The following is a 23504-nucleotide window of genomic DNA, read 5'->3' on the forward strand; positions in this document are numbered from 1 at the left end:
CACAGTTCCAGAAATCTGTGAAGTCAAGATGGTATTTTTAACGCACCCATTTTAAACAATGTCTGTGCCGGACCACTTTTGTTTTTGCTGTTGGCGCAGGTGAAGAGCTCCTAACAGCTGAGCTCTGGATTCGACATGTGTGTCCCAGGGAGGGCCTTGGATTTTTCAAAGGGTAATGTTCTCACATGTGGAAAAACACTCAAGTGTTTTCACTATTCATGGCTCAGTATAACTCCTTCATGCGTATTTCATGGACGAACAAGAGGCATCTAACAATGGAAATTCTATCACCTTATCTGTTTTACTCTTCCTCCCATCTGGAAAACACTCACATGCACACACACACATGCACACACACCTGGGAAGTTCACTTTCTTCTTGGATTCCAAACACTTCTATGAGTATACATAGAATTTTCCGTTGAGTACTCAGAAGGGCTTTGCATGTTTCCCAAACTGTAGAGAAAATGAGATTTGGATTACTTTACTTCAGCCAGAACCTGGCCTAGAAGCTATAAAATCTCCTGAAGTTCCTAGATGAATAGGGCACTGACTTCCTAGCAAGTGAAAGGTCATGTGCCATATTCCATGGGCGATGTAGAAATGGTGTGCAGTGCCCTTTGGCTACAATGAAGAATAGCCTAAGACTGGTCAGGACAGCACACCCTTGAGGCAAAGCCACTTGGTCATTTCTCTGTGCAAAAGGAAAATAGGAAATTTTGGTCTCCCTATAGTCCCTCACAGACCACACTACCTTTTGTGGTGGAGAGGTCCAAAACATGTCACTGCATCATAAAAATTATTTTGAGTAGAAGGCGTTGAGTTCCTAAAATCCCTTATCTGCCTAAAACAGAGCCCCTTGAAAGAGCTCAAAAGAACTCAGTTGTCATAAATACTCTACTCAGGAATTTCTTGCAACCAGGGAGGATTGACTCTTATCACTGGAGAGGAAGACATTGTCATAAAACTGTCAGGTCTTCTATCTTTCTCCCCAAGGGCCCATTTATCTTTCCAAAAATCATTTGTTTTCCCATAAATGCCCTTCTCCCCTTTTCCTTCCCCTATTAAAATGGTATATAAGCCCCAGATTCTAACTGCCATGGTCTTCTGTGAACTGCCTTAAGTATGTGATTAAATCTGTTTTTTCTCTTGCAAATCTGCCTTTTGTCAGTTTAATTCTACAGGTGCCCACCTTCTGAAGCTAACAACAGGGTGGAAGAAAAGACTTTCCTCCTCTAGAATGGGGTCAGCAGGTGCTGGCTATCTTCCATTAGGCCCTTCAGGTCTCTACCATTCTGCCTTTTGCTCTGCCCCAGGAGATTCGCTGTGTGGACTATTCAATAGCCTCCCTGGTCTTCTGGTCTCCACTTGGGTTTGGCCAATGGAGACCATCAGAAAGAGTACAGAGAAAGAAGAATGAAGTCACGGTCCTTCTATTCCTCCATACCCCCCTGTGGGGTCACCACTGTGGGGTCACCATGGGCTCTGTCCCTCAACTCAGAGTCCTGGCGCCTGTAAATGAGCCTGCTCCACACCACTTCTCCAGCTCCTGGTTCTGGTAATTGCTCCCTCCTCTTACCCCTTGTGGCCTAGGGATGATAGAGTCCTAACTAGCCCCTGAGCACTGCAAGCACCTCTTGAATTTTCCTTTACCCTGCTGCATCTTTGCATATGGTCAGTGGCATATAAATTCCTTCAAAGTACCTGATTTGGATGTGTTTTCTCACCAGAACCCTCAGGGAAGACAGAAAACAATCATGGATTTCAAGGCAATCCCATTTGGGGATTTGGGGAGTCACTGAACACCTGCCACCCCAAGCCCTCTTTCCAGAAGTGGCAGGAAAGTCCAGCTGACTTTTTCTTGCTCCTCTGGAACTGTGAAAGCCCAATCACTCCTCCTACCACTTAGGCCACTGTCCTTGTGCTTATTACCAAGACGAAGGCAATAGCAGGGCACCACCACCACCATTTCAGCACTTGTGAGAAAGACCATTCTGACCTATGTCCCTCTTTCAGCAGAGATTTTATTAAGTCTCCTCAGGACTGGATAAGAGGATAGTTAAGGCCTAACATCCACTGTGTGCTCAAAAGTGCCCTCCATGATGACTTGACCTTGGAGTGGCAGGACAAAGCTATACCTTCTTCCTTCTCTCCCCCACAGCAAGACAATGTCCCCACCTAACAAGACACTCTTCTTAGAGAGGAAGGCTCTATCTTCTCTTTTCTTTCAATTCTAATATCCTTCTTAGCCAAAGTCCTCCCTGCTTCCTCTCCACAGCAGATCTCCCAGGAATGGGGTGCCCCACCTACTAAACTGCACATTAGACCACAATGCAAGAAGGTGACCACCTGCTTCTCATTAGATGTCATAAACAAAAGAGGGGGAAGTGGGTCACCTGGCCTCCCCATAAGCCACACCTCTGATCACACTGTCTTCCTGTTGTCTGAAAGATTCCATCTGACCTCTTTGTCCTAGAATTCAAAGTCTATCAGAATCTGGCCTCAGTCTGTCCTTCCAATAATGGCCAATAGTCTTGATCAACTGTTGGGTTAGGTGATCACAGACCTGATAGGCCAAGACAGGGGGTCTTGGTCTGCTTTGTAGGTGGTGGGACCTGGTGGTGAGGGAGGGAAGATGCGTACAATGAAAGATCACACAGACATCAGTGTGGCAGAAGATAGAACGGAGGTAGCCTGAGGTGAGGTGGGGAGGTGGGGAGGAGGAAGTTCCACAGCTTCCTTGGGATGTGGCCTTCTATAAGGTCAGGAGGGCTTGTGAATGATCCCACCCCCTTGCAGAGGTGAATGTGGTATGGAACAAGCTGTTGCAAGCTCCAGGGGAGGCAAGGGGTCAGGGTCTCTGCTGCTACCGCAGCCCTGCTACTGCCCACCCAACCTCTGCACCAGGGTAGAAAAGGGAGGGGAAAGGAGAGGTTGGGGGGGGGGGCGGGGAAGGAAGGGGAAAGAGAGGCATATTTCTGAAAGTAAAAGCTTCTGGGTTCTCCCAGTGTTCTGAGCTTAGCCCTGTTTACACCCTCTCTAACCTTCCTTGCTATTCCAGAAAACTGATCTCGCCCTAGGGCTCTGGGAGTAAAATGACCGGGATATTCAGGGATCAAGGCTGGGAGGCAGGGATTCCAGGTGGTGCTGCACTGCTGGTATCCCCTGCCCTCCTGCCAGCCTGTGTGCTGAGATGCTGTGCAGGGCACCTGGGGATAGTACTGAAGCCCCAAAGTACTGAGGGTCCTCTGTGTTTTGACTCAGGGAGAGACACCACCTCCATAAAGATTTCTCCCATTAAAGACAAAAAAAAAGGCAATCTACAAAAGAAGAAATATTCAATAGCACCTATAATGTTGGACGACCTCCCTATCCACCAAAAGAATGCAAATTCAGGCAGGATACAGTTTTTCACTTATCAAACCACCAAACACTGAGAAAAAGAGTATGCCCATTACCAGGGAGAATTTTAAGAAATACAGTCTTTTATAAATCACTGGTTGCTATATAAAGCAGAACTGCTTTCCTGGTACTTTTTAGTAAGTATCCAAACCTTAAAAAGTGACACACCTGTCACCCAGCCATCTCATCGAGCAGAATTTATCCCAGATCACTAATTAAGGATGTAACCAAGCTACTAACTCTTATTGGATGATTGCCTTTTGTCCAATTCTCAGTCATCCACATTGGACGTCTGGAGATGGCAACTACTTCCCTTACCAAACAATCCATTCTGTTACCAGCCGAGTGAGAAAACTGTCAATTTTTCATAAGCACATGTATAAGAAAAACATTATCTTAGTGGCCATATACACGAAAGTCCCAAATTCGTTACCTTTCTATGCTAGGCTTTCGTTGTTGGCTTTGTTTCCACTGTCTGTGCCAGATATAGTTCAACTCTTCACACTTTTAATTTTAATTGGAAATTCTTATATAATGCATATGACAAATAATTTAATATAGATTTGACCCATGATGAGTCAGCCAGGGAAGATTAAAATACAGTAAGAAAAATCCCCCAAATTCATGTGGTTTAATCACCACAAAGTGTTATTTCTTGCTCATGCTTCTTATCTCATACGGGTCAGCGGGAAGGTCGGCTCCATGTCTTTTCACCCAGGGATCCAGTCTGCTGGGACCTCCATCTCTCCAGCACTGCTGGCTGCCCAGGTAGAGGAACAGCACCCAGGAGGAACAGTACCACTAGTTAAGTTCTCCAGCCTGGGAGAGACACCCTCCTTTCCACTCACAAGTCTTGAAACAGAGTCACGTGGCTACACAAATAACTTCGGGGGTGTGGGGAAGCCAGATTCCACCATGTCTAGAAGGAAGGATACCAGAATGTAAGTGAACCATCCTCATATTAAGGCTGGGGAGTTCGCCTCGACGGTATGACTTGGGTATCAGCCCGCATAATTCATCCTTGAAATTTTCTGAGGAAAATGTCATTGTGAGGAAAGAGGAAATGGAACCAATCTCATTAATTGATGATTCATTCAGTGATTAGCTATTGAGAATTTGTTCAGCATTATGCTAGGAATTATGGAAATACAAAGAATTATAATCACAATGTTTCCAGGTGCTTAAATCTACCTGAAGGTGTAATATAAATTACACCTTGGCATATAAATTGAATATAAAATGTAGGGAGTCATAGGGTGCCTGGCTCAGTTGGTTAAGCCTCTGACTCTTGATTTTGGCTCAGGTCATGGTCTCATGGTTGATGAGATTGAGCCCCTGTGCTGACAGTGTGGAACCTGTTTGGGATTCTCTCTCTCTCTCTCTCTCTCTGTCTCTCTCTCTCTCTCCCTCTCTCTTTCTGTCCCTCACCCATTTGTGTATACTCTCTCTCTCAAAATAAACAACAAATAAACATTTTTTAAATGTAGGGAGTCAGTGCCTAACTACAATATAAGACTGGTTTCTTAACCTGCTTCCGATGTCAGAATCTATTTCAAATGATACATAATCAAGCTCCAGCACCAGAAATATTGAATCAGAAAATATTCAGTGAGATGAAGGCCAACCATATGAACTTTGATAAAATTCCCTGGGTGACTGTGGGCTTACCCATCAGTTAAGAACCCTTGAAATGTAAGAATCCAACAGTCCTGCTCTTAAGGGAAAAAAAGAGTGTTACAGACACTAAATACATGTGAGGTTTAGAGGAGAAAGAACCTGTAGCCTGCAACCTTGTGGTCAGGGAAGTTTTCAAGAGGAAGGTGGGTCCTGGTCCATTAAAGGATGTGTAGAGTCTGACTACGTGGTTGTAAGAGGTAAGGAGAGGTCAGGGCTCAAGGGTAGGCATAGCTATATATCAATTCTACTAGAAGGATAAAGAACAATACGACCACTGGAGACTTAAGCAATGATGCTTAGAATCTAAGTTTTCTGAAAAGTGAATATTTAGTTTAGACCACCGTCCAACTCTGCAGAAAGCCTTTGGATCGGCATAGTTCCTCAGCACTTTGGACAGTGCCAGGCAAATAATAAGTACTTCATCAATATTTGTTGAATTAATTAAATTATTAATAAAACTGAACTGGGTAACCAAGAATCAAACTTCAAAAGTCAAAGAAGGTAATTAATGGCTGTTTATGAATAATTTATAACCAACTTCTCCTTTGGTTCTACTTCTCCCAAAGATTAAAACAAGAAGTTATGTGGCCCTTTCATTTTTTTAAAATAATATGTATACTACTCCTGCTTCCGTAAAGCATCCTCAGAGCTCACTAAATAAGCTAAAGAGGTCACTGAGATCTCCTAAAAGACAGAAGCATGTCATGGAGAGGCTGATAAAACACAATGGTTAAAGGCATAACTGTTGGAGTCGATCAGATCTTGCTGTGTCCCTTACTAGCTGCCTGACCTTGGACAAATTATTTACCATGTTTAGAAAGTTGGGATAATTGTATCTAACTCATAAGACTGTTCTGAGGATTAAATAATATCAAGACTATAGAAACAATTTAGAAAAACCTAAGACAATGGCATAGTCAGGACCAATAGATCTTAATAATTACCTGGAACTGTCACCTGTGACAGATGAGGATCTCAAGACACGCATTCAACTGAAGCATCAAAAAAACCTACTTTCTAAAACTTAACAGATCAAACCACACAGTGGCAAATGACCGCAACTCAGTCAGTATTGGATTTTAGATTTTATTAATTTATACAATTGCATTAAGCATGCTAACCTTTTCCCATATGCTAAACTACCCTGCTGATAGATGGAGAAAACTCCCTGCATTTCATTTTCACAAATCACTGAGACAAAAATGATTTAGCCAAAAAACTTTCTTTGCATTGGCCTGACCTGTATTTACAAGGTTCTCTGTTGGCCATACCACCTCGTTCTCTTCCCAACCCTGTGCCACCAGCTTAAACAAACACATGCATCTGCTCATAAGGAACACACTCAGGTCTTTGTCTCTTCCAGGCAAAGAAGCAAAACAAACAAGTAAACAAAAAAGGTTGATATGATAAAAATTGAGCCAACCATGGTTTTTGGCTATAGAACACCAAACTGGCTAAACTAATTTCAAAAATCAAAACAGACTTGATTGAATGAATGCACAATTTATTGGCTACTAATCCAATTGAGTAGGTTCATAGCTGGCCAAGTAAAAGTAATAACATGAAAGAGTAGTTAGCATTTTAAAGCATATACTATGTGCCAGAAATTCTGCTAAAAGCTTTGTGTGGAGTATTGTGCTATCCATACAATAACCTAATGATGTAGTACTATTTTATCCATATTTTCTTAAGGCAGTAGTACCACTGAAAGTGTAAAGAGTTTGCCTAAGAAAACAGCAAATCCCTAAAACTCAAGCTGTGATAACCTGACCTTATTTCCTATGCTTGGTTGTTACATTTGATTATCAGGAATGCCGTGGGTATAATTCATCTTGATTTTTTAAAAAAAATTTTAAATGTTGGTTTATTTATGAGAGAGAGAGAGAGAGAGGGAGAGAGGAGGGGCAGAGAGAGGGAGACACAGAATCCAAAGCAGGCTCCAGGCTCTGAGCTGTCAGCACACAGCGTGATGTAGGGCTCCAACTCACGGACAGCGAGATCATGACCTGAGCGGAAGCCAGACGCCTAACCGACTCAGCCACCCAGGTGTCCCTCATCTTGATTTTAACATGGCCTTCAACAAAGCTTCCTGAACTCCTTGTGCTCAAGATCTAAACATTTAAACTAGGTATTACCAAAATGAAATAAATGCATGATACCTTGATCAACCCTGGTCAAGCAGAGTTGATGATTATCATTATTATTCTTACTAAATTTTATAAAGGATGTTGTCTAGTTAGGTCCTTTATAGCTCTATCTTAATCAAAATATTACTGACTTGGGATGAAAACACAGAAGAACATTTAATATGCTTCTATTAATATGTCACATGTATGATATTTGCATGTTATAAATCACATGGTAAATAATTACAAATGAGAAACAAGATTCAAAGACTCTCAAGAGGCTCATTCTTTTTCTCCACAAACATTTGTTAAACACCTATGAAATGCCAGGCACGGAGCTGGGGACTAGAAACATGTTGGTTGTTGAGAGACATAGTCTCTGACCTCAAGGAATTCACGGTCTGGCCAAAGAGACTAACAGTCTGCAAAATTAGTAAGCTGGTATTGATGAAACAAATACAGAATCCAGTTTTGGGACTCCCACAATCAGCCTAATAAGTACAGGATGGGCAGTGATGTGGTTCCATGGCTACTGATGTGCAAAAGACTTTGGAGTATATTTTGCCACATGCTCTGAGATTCAAGAACAAAATGTCGCTCTCAGAGATACTAATGTATTTTGGGGATGTGCTACTGACATGATAGTGTTCAGAATAAAGAAGATGATAAACTAGCACTCTGGAAAGATCCGATCCCATATATAGCTCTGGATTCACTTCTTGGTATCCAATATCTAAGAGGTGATGAGAGAGATTTACAAACTGGCAAGGACCTAAAAGCAATGGTGGCCAGGATAACAATGAACCAGGATAATGATAAGTCATGCTCACCATGAATCATGAAAAATGGCTGGAGAACTAAAATGAGAAGAATTCAAGGAGCCTTGATAGCTGTCCTCAAGATCTCCAGACTTGCCAGGTGAAAGGGGAATTAGATGCCAGCTCTTCACAGAGAGCAGACTAAGTACTAATGGGAGGAAAGCGATCATGGCAAGATCTTCAAACACCACAAATACAGCAAAGTCAATGGAAAGAAACCAGAAAAGCCTAAAAGCAGTAGTCTAATGTTGGATTGCCTTTCCTGACATTTACCTTGTATTCGTGTCTGCAGAGAAAGAATAGTATCCAAGATAGTCCATAGGGAGAAGTAAGCATCCCACGACATGAAGCCAAGCCTCTAGGAGGATGCAACTGGAAGACATGAGCTTGAACATCACACAACCAACTGAACCACAGAGCAAGAAATAAAATATCCAAAGTCCCCACGAAGGCCCCATTCTTTTGCAATTTGAACGTGGGGAAAGTACTAAATCCCGGAAATTCATCCTTGAAAATGTCTCCTGGAGCAGATTCTTCCTAAGACCTGCCACACTAATAGTCAACACCCCACCCCTGTCTCTTTCACCAGATTCCCAAGGGACATTCCCTCCATCTGCTTTTTGTATTGGGATAAGGGAAGGGATTCACAAAACGTGTTTAAAAATCACTCTGAGAGTCATGAGAGGGACAAACTGGAAGGAGTAAAATAGGGGTCCCCAAAATGAAATACAGTGTTTCCCCCAGCCCAACTTCAAAAACTTCCTGTGTTATGCTTCTAATTGTAATAATTTATGGCAGCCAACATTCACTGAGTGTTTACCAAATTAGTCTGCAGGAATTTTTTTTTAAATGAAACTTCTTAATTTATGTTTATTTCATAGAGCAAAACTGAGGCAAAGAAAGGTTAAGGACCGAGGAACTCTAGTGGTAGCTATTGTTTCCCCATCCCACCCGCCATTTGTATGCGCATAATCTGCCTCTGAAGCCCACCCGCTTAACCACTGCGCTAAGTTGCCAGCTAACCACCTTACAACTAATTTTTATATCGGTACATGGCCTTTAAAACTAATAATCATTCATGGTTTTTTTTTTAAATAACGAATAAGGTTACGGATAGTAGAAATAACCCCCACTTGAGACTTCAAGTGGGATATCCAGGCTCTTCGCTTGTTTTTCTTCTCTGGGCTTGTTTCTTTGTAAGATGACAGTTGTTAGGAAAGGTATAGGCCCTCTCACACCTCTACCATTTTATGGCTCCGGATGCAATAGGTTGAATGCAGCGCCAGCAAAAATGAGAGGTTAGCAGAAAATTACTAAGCCATCTATATCCATCTCTTTTTTTCTTTCTTTGATTTTCTTTTCACCAGGAAGTGAGGCTAAACCCAGTCGTTTATGAAGTTAAAGAACAATTCGACCTCTCTGACCCTGGCCAAACAATCGCGTTCAGAGAGAGAGAACTAGAGGGCGGGAGGAGGCGGCAGGTGCAAGCAGGGCAGCGAGAGGGCAGCGGAGGTGGCCCGGTCCAGCGCTCTGCGCCCCCAGGCGTCCTGCCCGCCGCGCGTTCCTGGAAGCCTTCGCAGAGCCGCGGATCCGGACAATCCCTGCACCACACTGACCCCTAGGGGCAGCGCGGCGCTCCGCAGCCAGGGATTCCGCGCACACAAAAGGAGCCGCCGGAGCTTCCAGCTGGAGCCGGCCAAAAAATCTGCGATGAGTGCTCTCAGATGCAGACACCACAAAGCCAAAACATTAACATTTTGCTTGCTATTTATTCAGCTTCTCCGTCTTTAATTCCCCCTCGCCAAGTAGCCTCCAAATGTGTCTCTTTGAGTATCAAAGCGATCACTTTGGATTAAAGTATTCCTTCTCAAAAGATACCTTAATTAAAATGTGTGTTGGGGGGCGGGGGGAGGTGCGGAAGGAGGGAGGGGAGACCTCCGTACCTCTCATTCTTCTACGGGAAAGAAAAGAAATGATTAAAGGAAAAGGGAGAGGGCCTTTTCACAACACGGGATACAAAATTAGTCGTTTGTAAGCTTTTTATTTGTTTTTCTGGTAGTTGTTCAAACACCGAATCATAGCAACAACAATAGCAACAGTAGCAGGTAACATTCACTGAGTGCTGACTATATGCTAGGCACTGCTCTGAGTACTTCCATTTAGCATACACATTTTATTATGAGGCAACTAAGGCACAGAGAGGTTTAGTGACTTGGCCAAAGTCACACAGCTGGCAGGTTGCAGTCTTAGGATTCCACTCCACAGCCTCCTCTAATTACTATCCTGCAGCCCCTTCTACGCTGCAGCTCTCAAGGCATTTCAAATCTGAATTTACACTTCTAGCTACTTCATCTATTATTAGCAAAATTCTGCTAACACTTAGGTAACCCAGCACCCTGACTTCACAAGGAAAAGACTAAGGTTTCTCACGAAGGAGGAAAAGAAGCAGGTTATCTACAGGGCTGAGTCACTGCCGGAGGCAAGGACTCAACATTGGAGACCATCCCAGTTATTTAGAGCATCACTTAAAAGTTCCTTAGGAGAAGATGCAAAACTCTCTCCCTCAGTTTTCTCATCTCCAGAAGAATGGGAATACTAAAATACCTTTGTCGTAAGTTCTTGTGAAGTCATGTGAGATGAGTCATGTGAAGGGCATAGCACAGTACCTGGTACAGGGTAAACACTCAAGAAAAGTAGTTGATGGTTTAGTGTGGCTATGCAGGATTTAGGTGGAGAAATAGATGTTCGTGAAGTTGATTTCCACGAGGAGGGTTCCCTTGAAAGCCCACTACGGAGGAAGGAAAAGGAATTTCATACCTAAAAAGCCCTAATACCAGGCAAAAATTTATTTACAAGAAAGCATCAGTGAGGTGGACCATGGAGAAGAACATGAAACCTGATGTGGAGAATGTGCCTCATCTCTCTGGACACCCAGAACCGTGCCCGGGGCTCAGTGGCTAAGAAATGGTTCCTGACACTGTCCACGAAGTATTCTTGTCCCAAATTTCAAACCTGAGTCTGATCAAGCCTGTAGACCCAGCTACCAATGGTAATACAGGAGACAGAAGAATGAGTTAAATCATGCCATAGGAATGCAACTGGCAAAAAGCAGAATGTGGTAAATTCTACAGGACAAATACTCCAGTTTCTTTAACAAATAAATTACATGATATCGACCAAATTCAATGGGCAGGCTTTGAATCCTGATTTGAATAACCAACTATTTAAAAAATTAACAAACATTTCTGAGACAATTGGGGAAACGTAAACATTAACTAAATACTTGATATTAAAGAAAGACTGTTCATTTTTTAGATGTAATCATGGTATTGTGGTTATGTGCTTAAAAAGAGCCCTTATCTTTTAGAGATACTCACGGAAGGAAGTACCTATGGATGAAACGGTATGATGTGTGGCGTCTGCCCATTCAGGGGGCACCTGGGTGGCTCAGTCGGTTAAGCGTTCAACTTCGGCTCAGGTCATGATTTCACGGTTCATGGGTTCGAGCCCCGCATTGGGCTCTGTGCTGACAGCTCAGAGCCTGGAGCCTGCTTCGGATTCTGGTCTCCCCACCCCCTGCCCCTTTCTCTGCCTCTCCCCTACTCACGTTCTGCTTCCCGCTCTCTCTCAAAAGATAAACATTAAAAAAATTTAAATAAATAAAATAGAATAAAACATTCAGGGGTAAAGTTGAAACAAGATTGGCCATGTGTTGCTCATTGTTGAAGCTGGCTGATGGGCACAGGAGGGTGCATTTCATGATTCTATTTTAGTGCATGCAGATGAAATTTTCCAGAATATTTGTTATGAATGACTGGTCTAACCATCAGGTGAAAGAACAGACGCATGTTCAGGTGCAGAGGTGGGAGTACGCAGGAATTCTGCAAGAAACGGGGAGCAGTGCAGACTCACGCAGGTTATATAAAGCAAGGTAGAGACATACACAGTTGGACAGAAATGGTGAGCTTTGATTATAAAGAGCCATGCATCCCAACGGCAAAAAGAGCAGCTAACATTTTTTTGACAATTACAGTGTGCCAAACCTATAGTTTCTCCTCACAGTCTTTAGTGTTAGATCAATAATTAATTCCGTTTTCCAGAAGACGTAAGTGACGCTTATGCCACCATTATGCAAGCATGCACCCCGCGAGCTGAGGAGCCGTGATCCAAACCAGAGTCTGACTACACAGACCTCAGGCTTCACCGCGGCTGACAGGTAGTGGGTGGGCAGCACTGGGGCTGGGCTGAGCTCTGTCCGATCTGCGCTCTGGCAGGAGCTCAGGAGAAGGACTAGAAGGAAGACTGCAGGTGGGGCAGTCAAAAGATACTGTAGTTGTCGAAACAAGAGCTGGAGAGGCTTGAACAAAGGAATGAGAGAAAATAGAGAGCCTGATAGCAGAAATGAAGACAGAAAGAACACGTAAAGGTCAAACAGCAGACTGGATTTAAGTGACCAGAAAAAGGAAACTGTCATTTCTTTGACTGGACTTGGGAGGATATGTAGAGAGAATTCTTTTAAACCATTGGTACAGGTGGGGAGAAGAGCACATATGCTGTTATACTCGATGTAGCTAGGTTCAGGTGCACATTTCTTGCTGTGGGGTATTTTCAGATGACACTTCACAAAATGATGCTTTGCCTCATGATTTATATACCATGATCTACTTAATTTCAGCTAGGAAACTGAAAATAGACACCTCTTTTCAAGGAAAAAGGAAAGCAGCCTTTGCTGGACTTCTGTGCTTCGCAATTGCAGGGGCACCCTTGGATTCTAGCCTGTGAAAATGGAGCTCTCTGGAGCACAGGGCCTTCTGGACAGATCTGGACCAAACAGCCAGACCACCTGGAGCTTGTTTGTTGAGGGAGAGATTAAAAAGGCCCCGAGGGAGAGGGAGAACCTTCCTGTGCCAGCAGAAAATTGAATCTCTGATGCTCCAGTAATCTCCCCATGCTTGATTTACTAGAGATGGGAGGAATTCTCATCTCCTATAAAATGAGTGTCAAGCCCAGAAGACAGAGGCGACTGGTTGGAAGTCACACAGCTAGATGTTGGCAGAGGCAGATCTGGAAGTCAGGGCTCCTGCTGCCTTGCAATTTATATTCCACCAGGCCTTCAGGTTTCTAGAACACAGCTCCCCTAGAGCAAGAAAAAATGTTCTTAATACATTTCTCCAGTGAGCTACTAATTTCTCATATTTTTCAGATTTGGAAACCAAAAATCAAAAGCCAGCTTAGCAGTCAAGGTCTGCTGACTTGGTTGGTAAATGACTGGACTTTATGGTTGTACCAGGAATGAACGTGATTATTTGGCATTACTCTAGGGAGGGTGCCTTAGCCTTTGATCCCAGGCACGATGCCACTTAACATTGGATGTATTCTACATGGCTTTGGTGAGCACGTGATACGGGGTTCTGAAAGAAGGAGCTTGACCTAATTATATCTCCACTCCATGACAAGATGATCTTAGCCAAATTTTGTTCATTTACTTTAAAGGCTTGTTGATAAATTAACAAGTGCAGATTTCCTAGGCCCTAGGCAGACATCTAAGAACTCAGACAGGGTTGGAAAAGTCCCTGTACTCAGGCAGGCAGGAGAGCTGTTCCGGCATCTTGGCCTGGCATCCCGATGGAGGTACGCTGGGAGGGATGGCAGTGTCTTCGGGTGCCAAGCCTGCCAGAGGCACTCAAAGACATCTGGTCACTCTTTTGAGAAGGCAGAGACTCAGAACAGCAGGGCAAATTAATTTAAAGGAGCAGGAAGAGCATCTCCATGCTGCTGATGGTTGATCTCAGCAGAATGCGTGTGTCATCAAAGACGGGCAGAAAGCACCAAGAAGTGGATCCAAGCTTCCTGTCAAACCATGATTCTGCATCTGGAGCAGATTGAAGAGGAAGCCTTTGGGGTCTGCTGGGAAGTCGCCAGAATGGGAAGGAAGCATACAGCGGTGGACCCAGTAGTGATGATCAATCATACCGGTAGGAGCCAGGGTGACCTCTGCCACCTTGGCTGCTCTATGCAATCCTATCCCAGAGATCTGCAGAGGAGGACTCCTGCGGCAATGGCCTCCTCCAGGGGCAGAGGACTCCCTTGGCAGTGAGCTCCTCCAGGTGCAGAGGCTTCCTGTGGCCGTGACCTCCTCCAGGTGCAGAAGACTCCTGTGGCAATGACCTCCTCCAGGTGCAGAGGGGCATCATCAGACCAAGGTTAGCACACTGTGCCATGGGAGAATTTGGTCCCAGAATTGGAGCGATGGCTGATCAATATACATTATAGATGACTGACCGCACACGTTTGTTCACTTTCTGGGCCAGCCACTGTGCTAAAAACACTGGAGACACAGGAATTAAGAGGACTTGGCTCCCTACCCTTGATGACTTGATGATCCAATGAAGGGGACAAACAGATAAACACTTCTTTACAATATGTGGCATGTCTACAATAGAATCAGGAAAAAAAGTGCTCTGGGAACTTGGGGAGAAAACAACAAACTCCATCTGGGGGGAAACAGTGGTCAGGAAGGCTACACAGTGCAAGTGACGTCTGGGCAGACCCCACATGAGACCAGGTCGTCAGGTTGGGAGAATGTCATTCCCAGGAGTAGGAACAGCATGTGCAAAGGCACACCAAGTTTGAAAACAGAAGGGAGAGTCTTCAGCTTCTTGCTCTGGCTTCACAACTTTCCATATCAGGTGGCTTAGAGCTCTGATTGTTGTCCCTCCCAAATGTATGACTTGGGTTATTCACAAGATTTATCGCTAGTGGTAACTCTTATAACTGCTCATTTATGGGTCAATGATGGAATGAGCAACATGGTAGAAAAATAAGACCTCCCTTGAACTTACAAAAGTACATGGAAATAAACTTTCAAGATATGGAGCTGCCCCTTCTCGGCTTGCACTCGCTTGCTCGCTCGCTCTCTCTCTCAAAAATAAGTAAACAAACAAACAATAAGACATTTTTCTAAAGCCCCTTCCACTCAGCCCTTAGACGCATGAGGACTTAGAAAGTATTTGTGGCCAAGCACATGCCTTGCTGACTGTCTCTCAGTATTGCAAGAGCAAGGAGGTTATCAATAGCTAGGATTTTCTAGTTTCTCATAGAAATTTCCAGTCACCTTGGACAACCACCTTGGATTGCTCTGTCATGTCATTTCTCAGAAAAGGCTCATTGTTTGCTTATCCCTTCTTGAAATGAAAGGTGTTATGCTCCCTGAAAAATTCTATTTTTATTTTAAATGCTCAGTTGGGAACCTTAAACTTTGTTTTGCTAACTCATTTTTAACTGAAGCTGAACAATGGTGTACGATCTGAATTCTATAAATTTCTCTCTTAGCTTCAAAGACTTCCACTCCCAAGAGCTTGAACCCCGGCACTTTATACAGCCACGTGGTTTGAACGTATTTGGAGGGCTGAGGGTAGAACTTGCCATCAGGATAGCATTTGGGGCTAAAATAATCCCACAGTCACAACTGGGGCATCCCTGCCCTTCTGTCAGCACTTTTGCTGCCCTCACCAGCCATTCTGGCTCCCACGATGACTCCAGTAAGCAAGGAGCTAACCACAGAAGTGGAAAATAGAAGGAGAGGCTCCCTGTAATATAAAACTACAGTGGAAGCTCCCTTGCAGTGTCCCCGCATAAAGAATGCCAAATAATAGCATCTAGTAACCATATCCAGTGTGCCAAGTGCTAGGAATACCAGGACAAAAAGACAAAGTCTGGGCCTCCTGAAAGATGCTTTCCTGGGGGGAAGACTGAAAACGTACACCAGCATGACAGGCAGTTAGTTATATGTGGAGATGTAAAGCTGGCTATGCGGGCAGAGATAATGGGGTAGGAGAGGACTGTCCTTGCTCAGATGGTCAGAGCAGGCTTCTTTTAGGAGATTAAACTTGAGCAGAGATCTGTCTGAAAGGAGAGAGAATCCAGATGAATATCCAAGGGAAGTTGCTGGATCATTTTCTGGAAAAGAGGTGTCTGAGGGCGTCACCCCAGAGCAGGAGGGCGAAGGTGGCTCCAGTTCCCATTAGCGACCCATCCAGGTACCGCGAGCAGGTGTGCTGTGCCGGGTTGGCCTCCTAACGGAGAGAACTCCCTGTCTACACCCCAGAACTGCTTTGGCTGTGATCGTATTTAAGATAAATGGGTTTCAGGAGCACTCAAATCGCCAAAGGGAGAAGACCAACTCTGAGATCCTAATACCGATATTCTAGGCAGTGAGAGGAGAATCCTTTCTAACTCAAAATAACCACGTGAAGAATTTCTTTACACACAGACTGATTTCTATTCATCTATTTCTATCAATATTAATTTTTTTTAACGTTTTATTTTTGAGACAGAGAGAGACAGAGCATGAATGGGGGAGGGGCAGAGAGAGAGGGAGACACAGAATCTGAAACAGGCTCCAGGCTCCGAGCTGTCAGCCCAGAGCCCAACGCGCGGCTCGGACTCACGGACTGTGAGATCGTGACCTGAGCTGAAGTCGGCCGCTTAACTGACTGAGCCACCCAGGCGCCCCTATTTCTATCAATATTATAGAACATCTATTCACAGAAGCATCTTATGGAAGTTGTATTCGTCAAATACTGTACTTCCCAGGACGAATACCTTTATCTTTTCTCCTTTTTTGTTTTCACGTTAGGGGAAATTTCTCCAACTTTACCTTTTAATTCTTCTGTTGAAATTTTAGTTTTGGGAAATAAATGCTTCATTTTCAAGAGTTCTTTCTTATTCTATAATTGTTCCTTTTTCCATAGCCTCCTGTATTTATTTTATGGATACAGAACCTTCTTGAACCTTTCTGAGGATATTAAGTAGAGGATTTTTTTTTTTTTACTTTCTTATGTTCCCTGGTTTAACCATTTTCTTCTAGGAGAATTATCCGATTGGATCTATCATGGTATTTGTTTTCATGTTGCTGGTTATCTTTACACCCAGCGAGAGCTGCTAGTACAGCTGGGCGATGCATTTTTTTGCTGCTGTATGTATACATCTCCCTATCCATCCCACCATCACTAGGTCTCTTCCAAGAATAGAAAAATCTGGCTATTTCTATGCATAGGGCTGGGGCTTGTTGCTGACAGAATTCTATTACCACGAGCTGGTAAAAAGCTGGCACCGGCATCCACATTGCAACCCGAATTCTCCTCAGAGATTTTTACCCAGTTTCTTTAGAGAGACATCTGACATGTAGCCCAGGGACAGAGGGAGGCAAAAATTCAGACTACTTGTCCTCTGAGCAGAAAAAAAAAAGGCTGTGGGATCAGTACAGCATTCTTTCCAGTGATTCTTAAATGGAAGCAGTACCCCCTTTTCATTTAGAAACAAGTAGGGGCATTTTTCGTTGCCATAATAACTGTGGAATCATTGGTACTAGCATTAAATGGGAGGGGCCGGGGATGCCAAAATACATAGGAGTGTCCCATTTAATAAAATTTGATCAGCAGGGCACCTGGGTGGCTCCGTCTGTTAAGCATCTGACTCTTGGATTCAGCTCCGGTCATGATCTCATGGTTTGTGAGTTCAAGCCCCTCATCAGGCTTTGTGCTGACAGTTGTGGAGCCTACTTGGGATTCTCTCTCTCTCTCTCTCTCTCTCTCTCTCTCTCTCTCTCTCTGCCCTTCCCAGCTCACACTCTCTCTCTCTCTCTCAAAATTAAATAAACATTTAAAAAGAAATAAAATAAAATTTGAGCAGCACAAAATGCCAATAATGCCTCCATTGAGAAAGTATTGGACAGACTTCAGGTTAAATGCTCCCTCTCCACGTCACCATCCCCAACTTTCCTCCTCACTCACATCAACTCTTATTCTTGTTCCTTAACATCTGCTCCCGCAGGCCCTCTAGGTCTCTGGCCTGCAGACTGATGCCCTCTGGTGTTAAGGGCCCCCTTCTGGATATTTGGAGCTATCGCTTCCCTGCTCTATTTAACCATCAAAGGGCTTCCACATCTTCATTATCCACACATTTACTGAAAGCACTGTTTGCTGCTAATCTCTTTTTTTTCTCTCTTTGGCAATACGGGATTATTCCTATATGACCATTTCACTGAGGTCTCAAGAAAGGGAGAGAGAATAACTAGGATGCTGTGCAACATCATGACTCTATTTTTTATTCCATCGACATGACTCGGTATCTTCATTCCCTTCTAAACACAAAGAGGGTATCGGCACACTTCCCATTCTTTCTAACACTCTTCCCCTTCCACCTTCTAACCTATAACTTGCACTCGACTTGCTGCTACTTTCATTACCATTTCCATTAATTTCTGCAACTGCAAACATCATTCTTTGTCCATAAACCCACTCTGAAAGTTGAAAATCAATAACTTTTATTTACATTTAAATATTATCTACAGCTGTCCTGCATACAATGTTGAATTACATTTCCTACAGGCCCAATGTCCTAACTTCTGGACATTCAACAGAGCACATTTCTAGAAAATAATTAAATGGATTGCCCCCCCCCCCCCACCATTCTCTCTTTCTGATAGAGCGATTGTTTATGGTTTTTTATGCTTATTTCTTGTTGTTTTTTAATGTTTATTTATTTTTGAGAGAGAGAGAGCATGAGCAGGGGAGTGGAGGGGACAGGCAGAAGATCTGAAGAGAGCTCTGCGCTAACAGCAGCAAGCCCGATGTGGGGCTCGAACTCATGAACCATGAGATCATGACCTGAGCTGAAGTCAGGCACTCAACCGACTGAGCCACCCAAGTGCCCCTCTAATAGTTAATATTATGTGTCAATTTGGGCCATGGGGGGCCCAGATATCTGGTTAAAAAAATGTTCTGGGGGCGCCTGGGTGTCTCAATCGGTTGGGTGTCCGACTTCGGCTCGGGTCATGATCTCGCAGTTTGTGGGCTCAAGCCGCACATTGGGCTCTGTGCTGACAGCTCAGAGCCTAGAGCCTGCTTCGGATTCTGTGTCTCCCTCTCTCTGCCCCTTCCCTAGCTTGCACACTCTCTCTCTCAAAAATAAATAAACATTTAAAAAATATATTCTGGGTATGTCTGTGAGGGTATTTCCGGATAAGCTTAATATTTGAATCTAAATGAAGTAGATTGCCCATCCCAGTGTGGATAGGTCCCATCCAAACCATTGGAGGCCTGAACAGAACAAAAAGCAGGGTAAAGAAAAATTCACGGATAGATTTAAAAATTAATATTGAGTAAAAATAAAGGAAAAAGAAAAGTTATTGCAAAAGTAAAAATGGTTATATTTATAGCATGCTACGACTATTATAGAAATTTTTAAATGGATGGGCAAGATAGGTGAAGGGGAGTAAGAGGTACAGGCTTCAAATTATGGAATGAATGAACTACAGGAATAAAAGGTACAGCTGAGTCACTGATATTGTAACAGTGTTGCATGGTGACAGGTGGTAGCTGTACCTGTGGTCAGCACAGCATAACCTGTAGAGAGGCTGAGTCACTATGTGGTACACCTGAAACTGACGTAACATTGTGATTCAACTATACTCAAATAAAAAAATCGATGAAAAAAATTGAAACAAAATAAGAAATCCAAAACAACACTACCCGCTAAAAAATTAGAAGTGTTGGGAAATTAGATGGAAAGGGCACAGCTTGAACATACAGCGTGGGTGTGGACAGGACAAGGAGGAGGAGACTGGGGGGAAGGATGAATGGGTGGAAAAAACAAAATCAAACCAAGCGAAAGAGACATCTCACATGGACCAGTGACATTCATGGTCCCGAGCTGAGGAGCATGAGTATGTCCATTCTGTTCACCCGAGGTCCCCACCTCGCATCCCTGCAGTGAGAAGTAACAAAGCTGAGACAAAGGGCAGAGAGGGTGGGCAGTTGTCGCACACTCTTTCTCTCTGGGCCTCACCAGCCCCACCTACCACCTCCCTCCCGTTCACCTCCTCTTCAGGACCAACTTCATCTTTCTAAAAGCATTTCTGGCCAACCACCCTTTCCTGAGGTGTCCTTCCACCGTTGAGCACTTAGGACCTCCTGAGATGTCCCCAGGGGGAGGCATTCATGCTCACCCTGGGCCCCGCAGAGCACACTCAGTGGGGCTTGTGCATTATCGGTCTTCGTCACAGCGTGAGGACTGTGCGTGGAGTCCTCCACTGGCCTGGGCTGGGGCTGCCTGGGGGGTTCGGATCCCACTTAGGAATTCGGCAGTGATTCTTCTAACCTTTCTCCGTGTACTGGGAGCTGCACAGACTGCTCCCTTCAGCTTTCTGCCCAATGCCTGGCACATCTGTAGCCATACCTGAATTTTCGGTGTGCGGAGTGAGGGATGCAAAATACGTACCTCAGATGGACACTTTAGTAACACTGTAGAGAAATGACGGTACATCTTCCTTTTAAAACTTTGCTACTGTTGTGTTTAATAACTTTTGAAAAGGGATTTCTGAGGGGAAAGAGACAAATTTCCTATACAGAAGAATTCAAATAGTTTATATAGAAGGAGGGGGAACCCAACTCCCTATTTCTTAGGTGTGGGCTGCACATAGTGCATTTGAGGAAAAGTAACTTTAGAGGAGTGAAATCTGACAGACACTACATCATCCAGGTGATCAAGGTCAACATCAGTGGTCAGAAATCATGTTGATAGTACGTGTCTTTGAAATGATGTGATGAAGGCAGAACTTTACCTCTGGGACCTTCCTCCCCAAATCCCCATAACACCGGTCTAATCGTAAGAAAAACATCAGATAAATTCCAATAGTGGGCATCTACGAAACACCTGACAACTACTCTTCAAAACTGTCAAGTCACTGAAAACGAGGAAAGTCTGAGAAATTGTCACAGAAAAGAGGAGTCTAAGGAGGCACAATAACTAACTGGAATATGGTAGCCTGAGTGGGATCCCAGGATAGAAAAAGGGCATTAGGTAAAAATGAAGGAAATCTGAATAAACTAGGGGTTTTACTTAATTATGTACCATTCCTGGTTCATTAATGATAACAAATATAATATACTGCTGCAAGACGTTAGTAATAGGGGAAACCAGGTATGGGGTGGATGGGAACTCTGTACTACACTGGCCACTTTTTCATAAATCTAAAACTGTTCTAAAAAATAAAGTCTATTAAAAAGAAATCAGATTTGTAAAGAAAAGTAATTGCCCATATCGTAAGAGCATGTGCCCATACCATAAGAGCTTACGTGCTTTCCGTTATTATTAGCATTGTTGGCCTACGGAGCAAACCATAGGCTACTCCCTCCCTACCCCCTGTCGAACTGGTTAAGCCCACATTTAATGAATATGGCCACTCCTCTGTAAAACTGACACAACCTGAAAAAAGAGTCAAGAGGAGACAAGTTGACCCTCTGGCTTATAGCAAGTAGAGCAGGATCAAGACTTGGAATCCTCTCCATCTCGAGTGAGTATGTGGGGCAACTCTCTTCTCAGTGGAAAAGAGGTCCCACTAGTGGCAAGGGAGACACAGTCTCAAAGAGAGAGACAGACAGATGATAGAGACAGACACAGACACAGACATAAGGTATCAGGGTTCTCCACAGACCATCATCTGATGCAATATTTTGCTGGCGAAATCAGATTTTCCCCCCAAGACATCACATTTCATTAAAATTAAAAGAGATCTGCATATGAAATTAAAAGAGATCTGCATATGAAAGTGGTTTATAAACTGTGATAACTGTTCACATATCAATTATAACATTCTACCTTATTGGCACCTTGATGTGATCAATAGAACCAATACATACTGATCTACAGCCTTAAGGCTGACATATCCAAAAGTATTGCTGATAACAACTAAGAAACCTTAATCTGCAAAAACTATACTGGAAACCCCAAAACAGGGTACATATAAAGGGAGACCTCAGCAAGTTCATATAGAGTGGTGATGGACACTTAGACAAAGGGACCATCCTTCCATAGCAGATGTGAGAATTAGGCAAGGAAAAAAAAAAAAGCTAAGTCAAAACAGAAGTGATCTTCTTCATTAGCTGAAAGTATTTGATTTTATTTCTTTTTGGGGAGTCATTTCCTGCAGGAGAATGGACTGTTAATAAGAAGACAAATGGTATTTTGATACCTTATGTAGTGTTAATAGAAATAGGGGAATATCATCATTAAATGCTTAACATAAGACTAGTGAATAAAACCAAACTCCCTCTTCTCCCAATAGCTTTTGCGAAAGTTTTGTGCCAAAGAACAATCTTCACAGATAGCACGAAGGAGCGCGTAGTTATTATGCAAGGAGAGTTTTACCTTGCTGTCAGAAGCATTCAGCAAGAGTGCTGAGAGCCTCTTTGGATGCTCAGAAACAGAGATGAATTTTCGACTTGGAAATCTGACTGCCTGGGATCTCTCTGGTTTCCATTTTGTTGCCTTTGTTTTCACTGTTGTGCGATGCTGGATGGTATCAGGCAAGGATCGAAGGTGGGAGAAATGAAGCTTCGTAGAAACAAAATGATCATTCAGAGACTCTCCTGCTGAATATTGCAAAACCCGAGGGGAGGAGCTGAAGAAAAGCCAAGGAGCAATCCTCATTTCCCCAGCTGAGTTAAGTTCCTGTGTTCTTCCTGCGCTCCCAACCTCCTTTAGGGAAAAAGATGCATCCATTAAATGCCTCCTCACAGAGTCTGAAATACCTAGCAAAGTGAATCCCAAAAGGATAAATCTAGATGGTTCCTACAACAGAACGAATTGGTTTAATAACTTCAATCGCTGCGATTTTGTTTTGTTTTGTTTTTTCTTAAGTTAGCTGATTCCTGTTTGTGAATAAAAGTTCATATCTGGACAGGCTCTCTCTTCTCTCCACAGAAGCCTTAGAAGGCCTTAAATCAGTATTTCTTAAACTTCTGCGAGATTATAGGTCATCCCTTTAAGAATGTAATTAAAGCTCAGGGCGCCTGGGTGGCTCAGTCGGTTAAGCAACCAATTCTTGATTTCGGCTCAGGTCATGATCTCACAATTTGTGAGTTTGAGCCCCACATCAGGCTCTGTGCTGACAGCAAGGAGTCTGCTTGGGATTCTGTCTCTCTCCCTCTTTCTCTGCCCCTTTCCTGTTTGCATGCATGCTTGCTCTCTCTCTCTCTCTCTCTCTCTCAAAATAAATAAAAGAAATATTTTTTTAAAAGAATGTAAAGCCACGGATTCCTTCATAGAGTGACATGTGAAAATACACACACACACACACACACACGTCAGGTGAGAATCCTTGCTCTAAATAACTTTCCTAGTTCCTCACATTCCCACAGTTTCATACATTTGGCATGCATTCACAGGAGCTTAAGCGAGTTGTAGCAAAATTAAATGCATTCTTCAGAATCCTTGCAGGTATCATTCCAGGGAGGCATACAAGCACAGGTTTGAGTCGAGAAATAAGGCAACGTGTGAGTAAGCAAGGCAGTACGGCTCAGAGGCCGGAGCGTACAACTCCGTTCCATGCTGGTTGAACTGCTGTGGCTCTTTGGGCACAGTACTTGAGCTGTTTTCTCAGCTGGGAAAAGAGGGTAAAATAGTACTGCCTCATAGGC

General features: G+C 43.6%; 1 long non-coding RNA gene across 1 annotated transcript in view; it reads right to left on the reverse strand.

The window, feature by feature from the left end:
- Window positions 1-357: 357 nt before the first annotated feature.
- The window catches only part of LOC128314753 (uncharacterized), a 39835-nt gene continuing 16688 nt past the window's right edge, over window positions 358-23504 (reverse strand). The window contains exon 3 of the long non-coding RNA XR_008296746.1: window positions 358-455. This is a non-coding gene — a long non-coding RNA (uncharacterized LOC128314753). The remainder of the gene's footprint in view (window positions 456-23504) is intronic.

Source organism: Acinonyx jubatus, chromosome A2 (genome assembly GCF_027475565.1).
Source record: "Acinonyx jubatus isolate Ajub_Pintada_27869175 chromosome A2, VMU_Ajub_asm_v1.0, whole genome shotgun sequence".
Classification (NCBI taxonomy): Eukaryota; Metazoa; Chordata; class Mammalia; order Carnivora; family Felidae; genus Acinonyx; species Acinonyx jubatus.